At 38.8% G+C, this 21,485-nt stretch overlaps 1 protein-coding gene across 8 annotated transcripts in view; it reads left to right on the forward strand.

The window, feature by feature from the left end:
• The window catches only part of LOC119657811 (homeotic protein ocelliless), a 112,110-nt gene that overhangs the window by 70,717 nt on the left and 19,908 nt on the right, over positions 1–21,485 (forward strand). The gene's annotated exons all lie outside the window — the stretch shown is intronic.

A 21,485-nucleotide genomic window follows, 5' to 3' on the forward strand; every position in this document is an offset into this window, starting at 1 on the left:
GCGGTACTAGTGTCATCCCTAGGAACCTGTCCAAGCCGCAAGGGATTCCACATCCCTTAATTATGGCAAAGGAGTTTGGTATGAAATCTGAACCAATATTTTGTGAAAACCTGCCTCCTACAATGATATACAGTGGGATTATATTAGAAAATTATTAGCAAATGCCGGAAACTCACTAAATGTGATAGCACCAAATGTTGGGGAGGAATGTTTGGTATTGAATAGCATTCTTTTTAAAGTTCTTTGACAACCTAATTTTATAATTGTAACCAAACCCCGTGTCTTATCATGGATAAACCCTATCAGCTTCCTTCTCCTCAAGGAGGGAAACACTCATTGAATTGTCAATTTCTAGCCCTGTTTATCTCATCATACCAAAAGAAAACCTGTATGACTGATTTTCATTCTAAATACAGTGCAATACTGAAGGTTCTCATTTGTCCTCTTTAGTTAGCCTAAGGACTCATCATCATCATCATCATCAACGGCGCAACAACCGGTATCCGGTCTAGGCCTGCCTTAATAAGCAACTCCAGACATCCCGGTTTTGCGCCGAGGTCCACCAATTCGATATCCCTAAAAGCTGTCTGGCGTCCTGACCTACGCCATCGCTCCATCTTAGGCAGGGTCTGCCTCGTCTTCTTTTTCTACCATAGATATTGCCCTTATAGACTTTCCGGGTGGGATCATCCTCATCCATACGGATTAAGTGACCCGCCCACCGTAACCTATTGAGCCGGATTTATTTAACTCATCAGTTAGCTTAAATTTTTAGCAGTTTGAACCTCGAAAGTGTTTTCGAAGTAGCCGAAATCCCGATAGGCCTTCATAATTAGGGAAACCTTCCACATTTTTTAACTCCAAAGTTTTTGAGGCTATTCCAAGAATTAAGATCGCCAAAAACATGAACTTCAGACTTTGGATACTGTTCCATCCTGTAATGTTTTCCTTTAAGACATGCAAAAGTGCTTTTGAGTCAACCGCGATCCGCATCACTCCTAGGATGGACATTCTATATCTTTGAACTCAATATGTCCAGAATGGACAGAAGTGGGAAAAAGCACTCAAATCACAACCATTTTACTATATTTTAGAGGATTTGTACAAAACAAAACCTAATTATTTAATGCCTGTTTCTCACTGTGTCCGTTACGCCCAATTAATTTGTGAACGGCTGAACCTATTGTCATGAAATTTAGTGGGAGCGTGTGGTCTATGAATGGTATAGTTCGCAGCTGACTACATGATCGAAAGGTCTTCTCCTTCGTCTGCATAATGAGCAAAAAGTCTCCAGCAAATCTCCAAATTGGATTTTTTCGGATTAATAGAGGGAAATCGGGCAAACAATCTTTAAGACGCCAGGTTTCCCCCTGATTGAATATGTTCCACCAAGCCTTAGATAAGATCCACTGCTGAATTGCTTACGTCAACGGTCAATGTTTGTCTTTCTCCAAAAACTCGTTTGTCGCAAGGATATGTTGTCTTGCGATGAGAATTCGAAAATACCAAAAATAACTTTGGTTTTCCTCCATTTCATGCCCTTAAAAAAAACCGTTTCTGTCACAAATTTGAGGGAGAGTGTCATCAATGAATCGAATTCCTAAACTAGTTCCGGTTCTGGTGTGGGTAAAACTTTACAAAGGTCCTTAGCGTAACGAGTAACTTTTATTCGTTCTATAGATCAGTATCGACTTCAGGAGATTAAGATTGTCAATAAATGCGATCATGAAGTAGATAAGCTCTTAGACTTATTAAGTATCCGTATTCCGTATATATGTACATATTTAAATGACCCTTTACTATTATATCTATGACCCTTTACTATTGTACCTATCTAGTGGCTCCTATTGATATTTGGCCGCTAACTAAACGTAAGCACCAAATAATTTCCATCGTGTTCTTTGCCATTTCGGAAATATACTAACAGACAAAGATTTTCTAAGGCGGAAGGTTTGAGTCAAAATTGCCACCCGCTGGGCAGATTTTTTACGAAATTTCCTTAGTTTTCGCTAATGTCTCATATATATCATTCTACACCCCATTTACTTCAGAAATCGGCAACCTCAACTAAAATTCATTCCTCCAATACTTTACTAGTAGCGTTTACTACAAAATAACACCCCAATTCCTAAAGAATATTCTTCCTTTTGTCGTTTTTCGCTCCAAATCCATAAGCAATTGTTCCGATACAGCAGCCACACTTAGCCCTGAAACGCTTCCTAGCTTGTCGGTGACTACAAACCATACACATCAAATCCTTGTTCGAGTACTTTTTCCCTCATAATGGAATGCTTTTAAGCTGACAAAAACGATATCCATCTGTTCCATGAACATCCAAATCTATCGAAGCGTGGACCCAAAATCTGATAGGGTTCAATTTTGTTTTCATGCGACAAAGGAGAAAACAACCGCTGACACAAGGGTATACCGACAACAGGTAACGAGTGAACTTATCTTTTTTTGCTTCTTTCCCATAATCATTCACACAATCTGTCACTAGGTTCTTGACGAACGACAAATCCCGTTCCAATCCCCAACTAGTAAGCTACTAGTATTCAATCAATCCAAGATGCGACTGTGGCCCTCAATCCAGAACCCATTTCATCAGCAATATCGGTCACATCAAAAACTCATTTTGATGTTAAGTCCAATATTTCAATTTTGATGTGTTCGATGATCAAGGTGGTGACATACATACATTGTCTCCCCGTGTAGATGGACGAGAAAAAAAAGGTCAGAAATCAAAGTAATGTACCCAACACCGTTAAAAGGAAAAAGTCAAGCTGAAAACATTATTTCTAGAAATCGAAGAAGGAGGCAAAGTCAACCAGTGTCCAAGAACAACAACAAGACCAACATCAGCAAATAAAAATGCGACATAAGTCTTTATGCTTTCAAAAGCAACAACAATAACCCGGGAAGGATAAAGATAATGCTAATGTACTTATGTAATTTACGGAGGTTATCTTCGTCAGGTTCTTGTTCTCGTTTCGATTCCTACATTATTTTCATTTCTGCTTTATTTTTTTCCTTTACATGTCTTTCATTCGAGTTCTTTCCGGACGATTTTGATGGAGTCATTTCGTTGATTTTTGGGGGCACTTTGAGTTCATGTTCACCAAGAAAGTAATCAGTTGTCCACCTTCTTGTTTAGATGAAGTTGCCTCCTCGCCGGTCTGGCAGCCAGGCAACGAGCACCTCGGGATAGGGGTCCACCGGATCCAGTACGGGGCGTTCGACCTCTACAATTACTCATTATGTCAGCGCTGATAAATTTTGATACCTTGTTGCTATTGCTTGTTATTATGATTGCTGGGCTGAGTGATTGTTGTTGCTATTGTTATTATTTGGGATGTTGGTGCTGTTACACTTTGGCGGCGTTCTGATTTTGACATTTATTTTTGATATCGGTCTCTCGACGTTTGATATCTCCGCATTAAAATTATAAAGCGCCTGAAACTGTGACCCGCGAACCATACCGGCGTCTAATGTGAGGTTTCTCCGGAAAAGTTAGAGTTTCAGCCTTGGTCTTCCATATGGAGGCTGACTAATGGCAATGGTATGCCAATCTACAATAAGAAAAAGATAATTTGAATTGCCAATTCCTGAATTTCAAACAAAGAAAGCTACCTCATTCCTCAACATCTTTTCATCAACAAATCAAAGTATCTTTCTCTTCACTGCCCAAAAATCTAAGACCTGTAACCACTGTCGTCACCGTCAAAATCAATCTGCACCGCAGACATCATGTATCTGAAGTACTTTCGGTTTGCTGTTTGTGTATAGATTTGGCCTGTCACTCTGTTAATTGAGTTATTATTCCGAGGTTTACATTGTTTTAAATCATTCCATAGATTCTTCGGTACTCTTTTGTCTGAACCGGCATTAGATACTGTTCCAATCCAGACTCGGGGTCGAGGGTAGGGTATTGGGTCGTTTGTATATGAGTGATTTAAGAAAAACAGATTTCATCGCCTTCAGGCACTAACCATGTTAGAAGCATCGCACGCCAACTAACTAGTCTAAGACTTTCCCGCTTCGAACTGACTAACCAGATTTTTAATGTGTTGGTATAACATCGAAATTCATTTTATGGTCGATGAAAAATGATTGACAATTTTTTTGATATGAAAATTTTACCTACACGTACACTTGCTTGAAACTTCATTAGTTGGAGGACTTTTAAAAGTGTTGATTTGAATTGGGGTTGACTGGTTGAGTGAGGTGCGGTTTGACTTTGAATATTTCGGCAGGTATCTTGTTGGATTTTGGCATGTAAGAGAGCGACAACTGTTAAAGTAATTAGTCATGAGGTTAAAATATTTTTTTTAGTCGAGTTGAAGTTTGGAGGGACAAACGTCAATTATAAAAACTGTCCAATAGCAATGGAATTTTACCAGTTTTATTCACGGAAACAGTAGTTTTTCAAACGGTTGGCTCCGACGTACCATTGGGGATAGTATAAAGGCAGATGGAGATTTGCCAATCTAATCGCAGATACTTCAGCCCTTACATTTCGAAGTTTTAGCGCATTCTCACGGATGCTCTGCTGCAATACGTTTGGTAGTCCCAGAAAAGCTCCCTCCATCTTTATGTAAAGTATCTTTTTTCTTGCAAAGAACTAATCCCACCGTTTATCATTCTACTAAAGTTGCTCAAACAGCAAGGTTGAAATTTTATCTTAGAAATATATCCACATGTTACTTGCTAGCTTATTTAGCACTATTAGCTCTAGCTTCCTTCCAGGAATATTGCTAAGTTAAACTATCTTACGTTTCCTATTTTTGGACCCAGTTAATATCTAGCACTATTCTTATGCTGAAACTGGCGCCCAAGTTGGCGTTGACTGTAAATAAACTATAAGTTTCCGTCACACAAATGTAGATTTCTCTCACAAATGTGTACCACCCTTCATTTGCTTTTTGCTTTTAGGTCGTTGTTTAGCTTGTGAAACCCTTGCTGTTTCAAGCGGCGTTTGCAGTGTTCTCTGTCACCTTGGATATTGAGGCCAATTTCACAGCATAGTAACCGTGTCTTCAATTTACTAACATTGTAGCATTCAGCGTCCTGTAAAATCGCATTTCCTATTTGAAACAGTTCCTGTCATATAAATATCGACCTTGGAATCCCATTTTGCCAGGGCTACTCCTCCCTGTCTGATATCTTACTTGACAAGTACTTACATAGACATATTTTTAAAAGACTGAACTTCTATTTCGTATCCGTCTTCTATTCTAAACTAAGAAGAGATCCTATTTATTTAATTTAGAAGTCTATTTCGATTGACAGTCTAGTTTAAGATTGTTTTTTGTTGTAAGAAGAAGTACAAACGCTCTCTTCAACTACACGGACTCCCTATAAAATATTTCCTTTTGAACCAGAAGTGAATAGAAAACATTTTGTTCACTTCCACGGGCAATCTGTCGTATGCTACCTTTCGATTCGATATCATCTGTTGGAGATGATTCCCTAAACCTATTCACTTCTTTATAGCACAAGAAACCGTTCTGACATTTGACGCCCCTGGTACGCTGCTCCAATCTTCTCGATCTTTAACAGTATGTAATAGCGGTACACTGCCTGCGCCAAATATATGGATCTTTCCGATCTTTAGTAGTTCCCCTACTCATACACTCATTGAATATCCACTAGACGTTACTTAATCGTGGTGGCAACCAACTTCCGGTTCGTTATATATATATTGAGCAATTTCCTTTAATCGCCTTAGACACCCCTTCCGCACTGCTTTGAGATTCATCCTCAGGATTTTCATTCTGAAAAGGAGTTAGTAGTTTCTCAGAATTTTTTGTTAATTCCAAGTTTTCTAATGACGGTCTGAGTGGATGAGTTGCTTCATCCATGCTTGGTAAAATTAGCGCCCAGCGTGGGCCAGGCATTCATTTGGTTCCGCCTAAGTAAACCTTTGAAAGATGGCCATTTCCGGCTCCAAATTTCAGTTTAAGGCTACCAGATGAAAATGATTTCAATCTCTCATATTCTCCTATAGTTACGACACATTTCTTCTCCCTGAAGCAAGTGTTTGTACGTCTCATTCCCGCCCCATCTTCTATAGTAAAATTGTCAATCCTTGCCTGAATAGCAGATGCGTCCAGGTGCTGGAAAGTATCTTGCCCTTCGTTTATGTTGTGTTTAAGACTTTAGATCTCTCCAGCGTCTATTGAGTCTCTGGAATATGAACCTTATTGGAAAGTCGTGCTGTCAGTGCTTCCGGGAACTGTCTCCCCTTACTATTTTACCAATTAGGACCCCTTTCGTAACTTTCGGTGAGCGATTCGTACTGGTAATTTACAGGTATTAGGTTAGAAACCCAGGTCTGAAGCTAGGTATTATCCTGACTTACCCCATACATCATTCTAGGTCAGTTTTCTGAATACAAAAAAAAAAGAAAGAAGAAGGAAAAACTAAACATTTCCCCTTCTCTTCCGAGTTCAAAAAACGCAGAGAGTGCGTATTAGGTTGGAGCAGAGCAGAGAACGATAGTCAGGCACTATGGCTGTCTATTCCGAATATTTTGATCTCTCTCGTCTCGGATGTCTTACATTGAAGTAGAGATGTTCAGCATTCGACCACCAGGATGAATTGAAGGAACGTCTTTCTTTTTTATCAGGACAGGAAAGTCGGTCTATGACGAGCATTCGGTTATAAATCGGGGTACGATGCGTGAGACTATTCCTGACTATCCCTAATACTTCGTCTCTTCTCAACTTTTTGAGTTCAGCCAACGATGATTAGGATTTCGTGTTGAAGTCATCATCACCTGCCCTTCATTGCGGGGAAGGAGACACTGAAAATTACGTAGCGTTTGATTGAATAACGGAAGTCACAGCTTAGTTCTAGAGCTGGCATCCTCAATTGCGTATTGTCATCTCTTTATCGGATTCCAGACAAGGAAGAATGGATTCTTGCGTTTTGTCTCCTCTGATTTTTATTTACTTTATCTTTCTATTCAGCGACAAGGAGCAGCTCATTCGACATTTTCATGGATAGTCATAGTTAACCTTCATGGTCATATTGGCCATCTGTTTCAACTACGTCTATTACATACTCTTTTACTTTTAGGTAGGGTTTGCTTGTTTGCGAATTTTCAGTCAAAACTGACATTGTTTAAAGAACCTTATTCCCTGAACATCTATTCACTTTTATTTCCCACGTTTTGGGAAAGATAGACATTTTCTCATCATTGGGGCTATAAATTCTGCATTGTTAGGAGGCCATACCAGGAAATAAAAGTATAAACGTTGTATATCTATTTGAACAAGCCTTGTGAACGGAACTCAACTGGTGCCTGACATGTAATTTTATGTAATAAAACGGAGACTGAGATAGCGCTCACTTTTCGAAAGCTCATACGAATACCAAGCGTGCACTAAGCATAGACAACATGGAGGAAGAGTCACTATCAGAGATTTGTCCGTTACTATTTAGAAGCACTGGAGGGGGGGGGGGGGTTCTCAGTAAGATCAGCGTTACGCACGATTAAATTTCGATATCTTCCCTTGACTCTTTATTTTGTTAGTCCCTTTGGAAAATTATCTCTGAACCTCGCACGCACTTTCAAAAATGAAGTTTTCTATTCAAAATCTCTTAACACTGATCGGTACTTCCCAAATCAATTGTTCCCTTTGCAGAATAATTGGACACTCAATGGCACCTCTTTCCTTTATTTTTCGTACATATTTTTTCTAAAATATTTGCCACGCTTTTCTTGTTTAAGGTATGAGAGATCCTAAATCTGCATCTACTTTATGTGGGACCTTTACAACTATAGGTTCCTTTTTATCTTCTTCTTTTTCTTCAGCCTTTGTCCCGTTCATAAGCGGGGTCGGCTCGTCGTAATCGGTTTCGACATTTGGCTCTATCGAATGCCTGATCTGGATGCAATTTCAAGGCCCCCCCATCCAGCATATCAATCCACCGTTGTTTCGGCCTGCCTTTTGGTCGTTTACCATCGGCTTCGATGTTCAGACCAATCTTGGCAAGTGAATTCTCGTTAGCATAAATTTTAGATTTGAGACGTTCGTTGATACGTCAATCACAAAGAACACCAGATATGGAACGCCACTTCATTCAGGTTGCGTTAATGCGTGAAGCAATTTCATAACGCAGTTCTCCAAAGTTCCTTTTTTTAGGCGTGTGAAAAAGTTACTTCCTGGGCATAAATTCAAGCTGCACAGCTTATAAACTGGACGATAGTGATAGCGCTATGGTTTTCAGGTTTTTTTAAGGAAAGGATACCCTTAAAGTGCTTAAAGTGGATGCGAAGGAGAGAATCTCTCGGAGAAATCTCCCAACTCAACTTTAAGGAACTGTCACATATTTTCCAAATCAGGAATTTACTATGATATATTTCCTGAGTAAGAGAAAATATTGTTTCATTAAATATGAGAAAACCAAGCCGTTGAAAATACAAAAGCTTGCACTTGTACTTGTCAAAAAGGTGCTCATCCGCTGGTCATCATTCATTTTTTCATATGACAGTTCAAGTAGTCCAGTATCTATCTGAACAAGTCTTACCTTTGTGAATGGCTTTAGGATGCTTATTTTCCCTAACTTGTTCCGCAACGATCTATCTTTCGACCATTTTTATTGTCATCTCTTTATGAAACACTGTCCTTAGCTTATAGAAGAGAGAAGACATTAAACTTGTTTTTCCACCACTGAATACATCCTAAAAGCTCTTCATAGTTAAAACCATTTTCAAACGATATTTGTTAGTCGATGATTCTATGAAAAGTAAAAGAAAATTGTGGACATTTCCATTGTTGGCTAACATTTTTTTCTGAAATTTAACAAATTCTGTATTTCGGGAACCAACTCTCCCTTTATCAATACGCCCGCTAAACCGCAGTACCCAAAAACTCTTATTAAAGCGAGTACGTGTTTTTTTCAAAGTATGGGAAGGCATTGGAGATACTCTCATCTCTCCAATTACCTTGCAAGAAAAAAATCATTTTAACAAATTTTTCGAAAGTTATAAGATATTTGCATGTACTGAAAAATCGATTTCTCATCCTAGGTGTTGTGCTAAGTATCTCAGAACAACTACATTAATCAAAAGCAGATTTTAATAAGCAAAACCTAAGGCTGCATATTTCAATTTCTCTGGATTTTAAGCCTAATATTCACCAAATATTAAATAAAACATTTCTCTTGGCTGCATTCTCACACAAGAAATACCCTAAATAAAATAGCAAATGCTATAGCGTCCTATGCGTTCGGATCCATATAACCTCTCTCTACAAATTTGAAATACCCACTGTATAGTATATATGTATGTATACAACGTTATTAGACTGAAAACAGGGCAAAGAGAAATAGCATAAATTTATGTCTATATGATATGTACGAGTATACACATACCAAGCGTACAACACTCAGTTCAAGAGGGTAGTTTTCAGTTGCCACCCCGATAAGCGGTTTATCTTCCCTTTTCAGGCTTACTCTCCATCAATGCAGTACTCGTACATGTATTCAGATACAAATGAATGGTATGTCTGCAAATGTGTGTGGTACATATGAGCAGAATTTTTATATACACATATGATACCACTTTGGGTACTAAGTAAGCATATACAGGAAATTGTTGATGACGAATGACGTATACAGAGGTTTTGTATATAATTTTGATCTGTTCGTTTGAATCCTTGTAAATTTTCTACTTGTTCAGACATAGGTACATTTGTATGATTGTCACATGTTCTGCAGATAAAAAGACACATTTAATATATATGACGAAGAAAGGCATGGATAGTAGTGAATACCAACGTGCTAAGGCCTAGGAGAGAAACTTTCTCCAGCTCAGGGAAAGCACTTGTATGATATTCACACATATAATACTTTTACACGTCCTATCCATAGCCTTCCCGAGAAGCCCATCTAGACTCCATACAATCTACGACTATTTATAGATTTATATTCACTTGTCGTTCATTTCATCTAAGTGCAGTCCTTTTTTTGCGTCATGGAAAAGCCAACTCCGAAACGATTATAGCGTCGAAAAAGTTGGTAAACATTATGAAAAAGATGTTCTTCCTCTCCATAGTTGTTGAGCAAGTTGAGGATGGTAGCTGTTTTCAAAAGAAACTCTAGCTACGTCAGGTTTTAGCAATTTCCCATGATGACGGAGGAAAATGAATCTAAAACAGAAAGAAAGAAAATTGTCCTTATTATAAGGTTGCCAGTATCCTGTGGACATCGTAAAGTAGGAGTATAGAAAAATGGGAAAATATATAATCATAAATAAAGGAGAAGCACTCATTTTTCCTTTTATTCGGGTACTGCTGATGAGAATTCTTCGTAGGGAATATCATCAAAATTTTATGAGACTTTTAGATGGGAATATCAAGCTTTTTTGGGGTTTTGGGACGGTGGGAATTTCTTTGTTTGGCTAAATACATATTTTATACGTGACATTTGGTGCTGACAAGATGGCTTTTCGTGTATTATTTTTTGAAAGGATATAACGACGGACTGTTTTTCCAAATTGGTTGTGGAATATATCCTGCTTGCGAAATGAATTGTAAAAGAAATATGAGAAGCGTAATCGCAAAACTGAGATAGCAAGGATAAAAAGGTCAGAAAATTCTTTTGTTGCTATAAAAACTAAAGACCGAATCTTTCTGGGTAAAGAACAGTAAACGAACCTCCTTTTGCATGATTGAAATGAAAAGTACTTTTGATTTCGATTTTGAAAATCATTCAAATGTTCAAAATGTTTGGTATTTTCCAAAAAACCGTGCTAAATTTTAAGACCTTCGTAGAATTTTTTATCTGGAAATATTTCCTGAGATGAAAATATTGCAAAGAAAACCATAGAAGTAATAAACTATTCAAGTTGGCCTCATCACCGATACACTAAAAATATTCATTTAGATGGGATAATAGCTGAATCATGCAGTTGTTTGGACAGACTAGCTTTCTTTTGTCGATCAGACGGGATTCAGCCCTTATCAATAATGTGATTCAAAAGCTGACTTAACCAGAATGTTGGATTGGATCTTTTCGCAATACACAACGAATCTGTAACGCCTGCAGGTTCTGTTGCTTTTACCGGTTTCACTGATCCTTGATTTCTTGCAAGGTAACTGGCCTTCTCGAATTATACGACACTGGCAAGCGGTATTGGTCCGAATACTGAAACTGCTTGCCGGAGTGAGGAATGTCAATAGTATTTCCTAGATATGTGCTAGACTCAAAGGTCGATACAGTTACATAAAGACGACATCCTGACCGCATTGGTATCGACTTTTGACTAACGATCCAGATTATACTCGTGTATAAGTGATTCCTTAGGTAATAGCAATTCCTTTCTTTACTTCCTGTTTGGTATTCTTTAGATTTAGTAATTGGTGAACGTTATATTGTGGAGGAGCTCGTGAGAGACGTTTCTTCTAACGGACGCTCCAATTTGAAGGTTGATAAAATGCCTACCATACTTGGTAACTTGATAGATCTCAGAGCCAAAACCAGAACATCTGGAATTCCTTACAAAAGCAGGCCTACACCGGGTATCGCTTCTTGCGCAATCTCCGGAACGATAGTTTAGAATGATTCGATATTATTTATACCTGCTCAGAGGCTTGCATTTTCTAGTATGAACTAGTGCCAAATTTTCAGTATTTGTCAGTCTTGGGCGTTGTTACGAAAGTATTCTCTGCGAATAGTTTCGCAGCAAACACACATACATATATATATATAATACTTCATAAAAAATTAATACCCAATTTTGGTGCTGCCACTACTATGTTGTGATTTACAGAACAACAATATGCATATGTGATTTCAGAAAGCATATAATGAACTCCCACTGATCCAACTCTTTGGTATTCACTATACCCGCCAGTTGCGATTGATGCAGTTACGTATCTATAATTTACAAGATTTCCTTGTCTCCCGCAGCTAATCTTGCCAGCTTTTTTGCTTATTGTTTTAATAACGATCAAAACTCACTTCGATTGGGGTTTCAATACCGGACCTTTATCCTTTTCTGGTCTAGTTCCCTTGTTAGGTTACAAAATTCTTTAAAATCTTCATTATATGCGGCCCATCTCGCTAGTACTCTAACACATCATCATCTTTTTTTCTCTGTAAAGCATACTCCGCTTTCTCTTTCAATGAACTTGCCCTAATACTTTGCATTGCATCTCCAAGATACTTTTGTCATTGTATTTGATTAATTTCCATAGCTGCAAATGCGTGAAGCTTGGGTGCAAATAACTTCTGTGTTATTCTTAAAATCTTTTGATGATCGGTGTCCTTCTCTTCTAGGCATATAATCAGTTGTCACTGAGGAAGAAGTGAGTTTTAGTCTCACTAGGTTGGCTAGATTAAAACACCCTGAGGAAGAGGACAACTGATCCTCCGGAATGAAAAATAAAAATTCTTATTCGGCATTTTAGGAAAAAACAACATATATAAAAGTAGAATCCATTCGATAGCTGCCTTGAGTTGCATTCATTGTGGGGTCTTAATTTAAAAGCATGCGTAACTCTTAGCCTCAGTGTTAACCGTTATATTGTAGGGCTGTCTTTTAATGTATTCTGTTTATTGATGGATATGTATCGCTTAACCTTCCGCTAACGCATCATTTGACATTAAATCGACTGGAGCCAATATCATATATACTTTGAAAAATGAGGATCTGCAAACACAAAAAATGCTGGAATAACCATTACCCGATTTAGTTTGCATAGTAAATATCGGTTTTTCACGAAAGTAACCCATCCTATGTTATAGACCAAATCATGTATTTGGCTCAAAATCTCAAATTGATATTAGCATATCTATGCCAGTCACTAAATCGGGACGGGGTTCGTGGGTTCTTTGACGAACATCAAGGGATAAAGACTTTCCGTGTAGACGCTGTTACTATGCGAACGTGTGCTGGGAGGTATGGTCAACCACTTTTTTTTCAGAATCGAATGATGCTGATTCTCCTATCCACTTAAAAGCGAGCCGCTCAGAACTCTTATAACCCAAAGTATGCCCACAACACATATAGTCGGCTTTGGCTACGCTGCACCGCGAGGCAGCGGTAAGGCAGCGTGTGAACTGGTGCCTCTGCCCTAAAGGTGAAAGTGTCAACAATTTTTGAGGCAGATATGGTATTTTTGAATAGATTGGCTTGACCATGCAAGGAGTCGGTCGCCTTCCTTTAGAACGATTAGGATTGACTCGCCATTTTAGTCAGTAATAATGGCGTGGTCCACAGCACTTCATGCCTTTGTTTATAGTATATTCATTGAAACGGATCATTCTGCAGTGCACCCGCAATATCAAATCCAGAACCAGTATAATGTTCGTTGTGACATCACATACCGAAATGCGATGCCATTATGAATTAGGGGACTAATTTTGCAACTTGAGCTCAGAGCCCACGAACTATCGGTCGTGAAGACCAAACTATACCAACACCAGCAAATATTGAAAGGAAGCGGCAAGCTTTCCAAGCTAACCACCGTTCCTCAAGGGCAAATCACTCTCTGGTTTTTCCGATATCTGACCGATTATTTCACAGACCGGTAGACACCGTTTCCACCCCTAAAAACCTATGATTTCAATAATAGCAGGGGACAACAACAATAAAAAGTTCATATTCGCGGAAAGGATGTTATCGATTGAACATCGAAGAACTGTAGCAGACACCTCCCCACGGACGGAGAGTGACAGTATGATGGGACGAACCCGAAACTTGCATAACTGGACCTTATTTTGTCGAAAAAAACAGACGACAGGGACTGCCACCACAAATGTTGTCTGACCATCCTACGTGATTATTTCCTGGCAGAGGTAAGAAGACAACGCACCAACACCAACACAGTGTGGTTTTCGCAAGATTGAGGAACTTACCATATATCAAGGGCAGCAATGGCTGTTTCGCATTTTGCTGGAATTCTGATTTCATTGTGTGGGGAAGTGGAATGGCCCCCCACGCTCATCCGACCATTTTGCTTGGGACTATTTTTTTATGTGTCTACATTAATATTCCAGTTTACGCTGACACTGCAAATGCATTCAAGATTACGGCGGTCTGCACGGGGCACTGGCCCATAGGAGACCATGCCGCTAGACTCGGCATACCCTACAACTCGCATTGACGAAGCTGCGAAGAAGGAAGGGAAACCCTCATGCACTTCCTCTGCGATTGCGTAGCTCTGGCTGGAGTCAGACTGCGGACACTGAGTAAACCATTCCTTGGGGACCTCAAAGAGATTTATAGCTGCAGGGTGGGAGAGCTGCTTTCTTTCGTGAATGCTACGGGCTGGCTCTAAAGATCTGAGCCGGCTGGACTCTGCCTCCCTGCTCCCTTAACAACAGTCACGGTCTTGTTTGTGGCATCAAAACGGCGCACCAAAGCGCTAATTGTGCTCCTCGGAACGGCCACTGATACCTACCTACCTACCCTTACGTTGACACTCCATGTACTCTTCAAGCTCTCGCGGAGACCATAACGCAAGAAATTCTAAAAGTTTCGTCTGCATGCCTGAAAGGACTATGAACACAAGTCTGCAAAAATGGGCGCCACCTAAGTGATGTAATTTTCGCTACTGACAATTTTATTTTACTTACTCAAATGGCAATCTACCACTATTGTAAAAAATTATAAATTTACAAATACAATCAACAAGAAATGTGTGATAGTTCTTTTAGAAAAAAGAAGCCATTCCTCCTTGCCAGCCCCAGAAGGCCTCCGCTTAAGTCGACTCATTTGATTCACTTTGAGTGTTAGCGTATTACTCTGCAAAATCGATATTAGGAAAGCAATCACCTTCTCGATCGAAGAAAAGGATTACCTTCCAATTTTAGTAAGCCTATTGCTTTTTAAATGCTAAAATTTAATAACAACTCGATAATGAACTTTTTCCCGTTTTGCTTGAACGCCAACATTGATTTGCTGAGGATGCTGTGAGTCCTGAGTCCGCAACCATTTGATGACGGACCGGACCACTTGGGAAGCAACTTACTTCCTCTCTTATGGTCCACGGACTCCTCTTTTTTAACTTAAACACCCAAATTGCTTAAAATTTTCGGACGTCCCTTGCGAACAAACAGAGGACGACCAAAACATAAGTGGTACTACTTCAGCAGTCGAATCACCTCCAGCTTATAGCGCTGGATGCCCTACTGGCGGCAAATAAAGTTTAGATGGTCAATCTGCTGGTATCGTAATTACGCCGTTTTTGAAAAGTATGTAGAAATCCTTCATGGGCTCACAGCCAGTAAAGAAACTTCTAGGCAACTTTCTATGGTAAAACACTTAATGGTAAAACATTTAAAAGTTTTACACACACTTGATAGCTGTTAGAAATATATATATCCCTGGAGCTGCCCACTGATCCTGCGGTAACTTTTACTGTACGAATCAATCTTGATATGCAAGTTATAATAGAAAACTGAATAGGCGAGAAAGCCCCCAATAGTCCTTGCGCTCACAATAAGTAGCCAAAATTGTATCTGTATAATGATGCCATTAATAAAATTACTTAATTCATATTATGTGTATAATGGATTCTATGCAGATTGCCTTCGACGAGGTTTTTGTTTGAATTTTTTGAGTTAAGTCCACTTCTTGTTCAGAGATATATATGTAGCTTTAGATGAAATCAAAATGCAAGATATGGTTTCTAATCGAAAAAAGTGTGAAGAAAGGATAAAAATACTGAATTCATCTTAATTTTTTCTAACTCTCCTGCAAATACAGTCTCTGAATATATTTCACACGCCCGGTCAACAAAGTATCTGGCAGGAAAGTAAACAATCTATAAATCTATCATTTAATCTACGATGAAAGCCATTATTCCAAAAATTACATATTGCAAACCTCAACTGAACTCCCTATCTTACCACACCATCACCTCCTCTCCGCTTCATCTCACACGCTATCAATCCCGATAATGATCATAAAAGTTGGCCCTACTCCTTTACAATGAGAACCTCACATCCACACTCCATACCCAGCCATAAGGAGAACCCTAATAAAGCGAAATGGAAACCATATGCTGTACAGTAGAATCAGTAAATTGACGACATAAAAATTCCTAAATCAAACCGCCCAAACTGCATGAAATTATAGAGGCGTGATTTTATGCGAACTGTCAACATTAACAAAAGGACATTCAGCTGCATGCTTGCATGCAATATACTATATTTCAGCAGCAACAACTAACAATAGTTTCCGTAAGGGGTGCAAGCGTGTCATTTCAGATTCTTCGACTTATAGAGCAAAAAATTCTTTCCACGGAGCCCAGGGAAGGGAGGCATGTGTGGCATTCGTGTCTAGGGTGAATTTCTCTGTTCGCGCTCGTCATTTTTTCTTCCTTTTTCAAAATTGATTTGATATAGAAACCATAGAGGGACGTTTCAATGCTATTAAATTATATTACATTGATCGGTTCAATATGGCGGCGAGTGCAATGTCGAGAATGCAGTGCGCTCAAATAGCGTGGCGTCGTTTTGTGTTGGGTCTGGTTGAGCGACCGACGGCAAAAACATCGCTAACTCCCATTGGCAGCCATGGTCGTTCAAATGCATATTTCTTCAGTAGGTGATACATATATGTATATATCCAGGAATATATGAACGTGTGTTTGTATCAATGATCGCCAAAGCGGCAATCGGAAGTTTTTGAAAAACGTGTTTATGATGTGCTTCCATAGCTCGCAATGACTGTCACAGTCAGGGGGAAAACGAATAAAAAGTAAAATTAATTCGAATTTATGACAGAATTTATGCATTTTGAGCTTGGTTGCGTGTTACTTTACTATCCAGACTCGTCTGTTCAGTTTGATTTCAATGTAGGGACGCCTTGTTTGGGGGATATTTTCAAAGAAGCAATATCAGTTGTTTCAGAAAATGATTTGATTTGAGTACCAGATCTTTAGGAGTAATTGCTGTCATTTTGAATGCATCTTAAATTGTCATTTGAATTCTCTCTTCATAGAGATCAGCTGGACCAAAACGGTCACAATTTCATGCATGGAAAGACAACATTGGACTAGCATTCATATCGTATCTGCTGTTTTGGGTTGAAGATTCATAACTCAGGAATGCAGTTGGTCTCGGAGGGAAATGCTCTGTTTACTATCAAAATTTTGGCTAGGATAGTTTACTATGTATATGGCGTTTTAGGAGGATGAAATTTGTGTACGAAATTTGCTTTGCACTTTTTGACAATTAAACAGAAGGAGAAGCCAAAGGGGTAATAATCGAGAGCATAAAGTCTAATTTTGTCCCCAACCTTAAAGTGTATTAGACCACATCCCGTTACCATAACGGTACACTAGGAAGAAATATCGACGTAGCATTTTATCATTGTTACCCCGATTTGGTTCAAGTGTCCAATCACTGTTGAGTAGGTTGGCATCCGCCATCCAGCGTAAGATCAAAATCCCCGACATCTGAAGTGAGGCCTCCCATTTCAAAAGCTTAACGTTGAAGCCGCTAACCCATTGAGCAGAAACTTCGCGAGTATAGAAGGATCTAACGCCGCCCGACAAATCCTGATATTTTTAGTAGGATTACTAAACAGCAAGCAAGATCATCCCATTTTTCAATTCTTCCGAGCATATACATCGAGAACTTCTGCTCTCTATTCAAATAGTCCTGGAATCTGCTACAGGAAGATATTGGAATGTATGCTAAATCGCATTCGATAAATCTGCGAGTCTTGGTATTGATTTTTGCTTCATCTCGGTTTTTGTTCCGAAGAAAATGGCCCCAGTTCTAGAGGAACTCTGTTATTCATCTTATTTAGCTATAACAAACTTTATGCAGTTTTCAAAACACATCCATTCTGAAGCTACTCAGTAAATATGATCACAATTTACAAGAAGACCCCGTTGGTGGATTTCAAATGGACTTTCCAGACACTCCGCGGATGCCGATAGAGAAGGATTTATGCAGGTTTAGTCCTGCGACTTTTCAATGCGTTATATATAATAAAACTTCCGTTTAATAAACCGCTTCTAAGAATCAAAAGAAATGAAATCTTGAATGATGCATCCGGCAAACAACATCCTACAATAAAGCGAGGAACCACTGGACATAGCCCTACCTTTTAATATTATAAAGCAATTGTCCTGAAACTTTATCCTTAAAATTTGTTCATAAATCTTAATTTACTGATACACATTTTAGATAGAAAGAGCTATTCGCAAAGTTAAAAACTTCACCTGCGATGGAAATCACGCCGAACATGACATTAGTGTTTGAAATTCTTACTTGAACGATTCCTTTGAACAACGGAAACCCGGTCAAATTTTGAAAACTCCCTGCAAATCTAGTTCCTCCAGTAGGAACTACTTTAAGCAGGAGAGCCTGATTTTATTGCTTAGAAGGCAACAAATGCACCACACATACATTTGGCTGTTCTTAACGTACTGGTGCCCAGGGTATTATACTATTTTCACTATAGAACTTGGTTTCAAAAATACATAGCTGCATTCATCGCGCCATGGGCTGTGGCACAAAGTTAGGTACCCTTTGGTTTTCACTATTCACTACGCAACATCCGATAAAAAGGTATATAAGGTATTTGGGTCAATTGACTTCCGTTACTGCGTATGAGTCCATGCACAAAATTGGCTATCTCTGAGTTACATACTCAACCAAAATCAAAATGAAAAACAAAAAGCTACTGGAAATCGCGGACCTAGCCTCAATAGGTCTCAAAAAGAAGAAAGAAAAGAAGCAGACCAAACAACCACGTGGAGCTGATCTACTTCAATCCCTGCGTAATCCGATCAAAACTAAGAAAAACTCTCCTCTTTAGATGTCATGAGCTACAACTTTGGTACTCCTAGTTTTCCTAGCATTTATTGATTGAATTTTGCTTGCTCTATTGTGTACTTCATATAAGAATGTAGGCGGGGATTATGAAGATAACTTCCTTTCCGTGTGCGCAATTGTTGTCAAACTTCTCATGTGCTCCGAGTTCCTTCAAATTTCTTGATTGCAAAACCCTCGCTTATTGCAGGAAATCCATTTCCCATTCCTTTCTTTCCAGTGCCCGAAGACCATTGAAGAGTTCGATGATTCTATTCCTACTTCATGTTGAGCTGTCTGAAATTGCTGCTTTTCTTCCTTCAAGTTCGTATTATAGATTCATGAAATTCCTAACTACAGAAATGTTTACCTACTTTCAAGTTACACCTTTGACGAAATCAGAATCAATCAATCAAATTGACAAACAAATGAATACTCAAACAGTAACATAAAAAATATATTTCACTATCACTTTCTAGCAAGGCAATTGGAATTCTGTAGTGAGCATAAGACTGGAGGATGCTCAAAACAGCATCCCAGTTTAAGATTGCCAACCATAAAGGGAGAGCTACCAAACAAGCTGGCAAAGTGCCCAATTTGGATCGTTCTGGTCCGCCAGTATCTCAGTGCAATACTACCGGAAAACCTGTCGGCACTCGTTTGCTTGGGACCACCAAGCTCGGTTGGTAGACTATGATACTCATAAGCTGGGTTCACACGCTTGGCACTTGCAACAAACTTCAAACTTCACCCTCCTTCAAACGGTTGGCTGGATTTTGGAGTCCATGCATCGCCATCTAAACGCTTGCAATTGTAGCAAGCAAGGATGATTAACAGGCTTTTCTTAGACGACTCCATGCATCGACTTCTTCGCTTTGTTCTTTGTAAACGTGTACATGCGTCGCAAGCGCTTAAGCGCAAAAAAAACCCACACTCGATCAGATCGGCTGCAAACGCTTGCAAACCTACACAAACAAAACCAAACATTCTATTCACATCTTTGAATTTGCGTTTATTCGGGTTTGGAAAGCGGGTGGATCCGCATAAAGTTCAAGGGCCAATCCCACGTTGGGCGCCACTAGAACGGACTTTTCCGTTTCAATAGAGGTTACTGTTAAATTCGTATTAAAGTGCATACAATTATCCTGTTCCAAATCAGTTTCGCATTTTAATTCAAAACATCCTTTCCACTGCGAATGAGACTTGACAACTCGCACTCCTCTCTCCATCTTATTGGTAATCGCCTTGCTTAAATCAGTTCACTGGCTGCTCGATCACCACCTGTGGTTACTGCTTCGAACCAGTCCAGTAGACAAATACTTGTACTAATTAGCCGCTAGGACAACACATAATTCGGCTATATCACTTTTTCGCTAAGATAAATAAGTAAAATATGACACTTTGAAGAGGGAAGGGAGAAAAAGAGCCAGATAAAGGACATCTTTCTGTCAAAGAAACCTCACGATATGGAATTAACCTGACTCCAATAGTGAGGGAAGGTGGACACAGCAAATATTGTTTGGTGTCCTGAAATCATATGATCGGACTTTCTCCATCATTTTGATATCAAATTTATCCAGGCACCTAAAATTCGCCAGAGAAGGAAGTTCTCAATTCTCCTCATTTCAATTCCGTTCGATGTAATTTGAGGGAAGCTGAATTAATGTCCTTTCCACTGATGCATCCTTATTCACATCCACATTAAATGAGTTAAAGATGCTTTGAGAGAATATTTTCACATTTTTTGGTTGATAGGCTGATGATAGAGGGGACAGTTGGTTCCCGAAATACAGTTCTGATTTCAAATAAAAAATCTTAGCCAGTAAAGAAAATTTGCCTTCAATTTTGTTTCTTTAGTAAAAACTTTCTAAAGAAGAAAGGAATTTCTCCACGAGTCTAATGCAAATAAGATAACGAATTAGATATCTTTTTAATCCAATTATAAACCAAAGAAGTGGAGATTCCTCTATTGTGCAAAACATATCTTATCGGAAATCAAATTCAGATTTGAACATTTCGTGTGAATAATTTTTCAAGTTCATCCCTCCCCCAATTAAATTTAAACAAATGCAGACAGACTAAAAGAAAACGCAAAACATCAGAAGAAATGAATGATAAAAACAAAGAATTCAAAAAAAAACACGCTCATGCATAAATAATTTTCCTTAGTCAAAGATAAAATATATAAACGAAACGATTCTTCCAAGAAAACGAGACAAAATTTCAACTTGTTAAATTCAAAATGGTGGAATTCCACTTCTGACTGCTTTTTTTATTCATTTTATTTTCACTTATATTAGCATATAAGGCAGAGAAGTTGTCTACGACATTTTTGGAGAAATATTGTTCCAGTCGACTGCTGTCGCCATCTTTTTACAATCAAAGTTTGTATGCATGCATATAAATTATTTATTTACTTGAACGTTTCTCTGTCTTGTCTTCGTTTTTCTTTTTCTTGCTGGTCCCCTACCTCCCACTGCCATTTGTAATGGAAATTAATTGAATCATTTAAAATTTAAAATTCAATTTTCAAAGATTCTAAAGGTTTCTGTCTGGATTTCTTCTTCCTGTGAGACGAGGTTGTTGTATTCCGCTCCGACATGCTATCAATTTGCAACTAAATATATAGGAAGCAAAAAAGATACTCTGAAAAGTCTGCTGTAGGTGGAGATGAGCAAAACTAAGTGGTAAATCGAAGCAAA

This window comes from Hermetia illucens, chromosome 5 (genome assembly GCF_905115235.1).
Source record: "Hermetia illucens chromosome 5, iHerIll2.2.curated.20191125, whole genome shotgun sequence".
In the NCBI taxonomy this organism is placed as follows: Eukaryota; Metazoa; Arthropoda; class Insecta; order Diptera; family Stratiomyidae; genus Hermetia; species Hermetia illucens.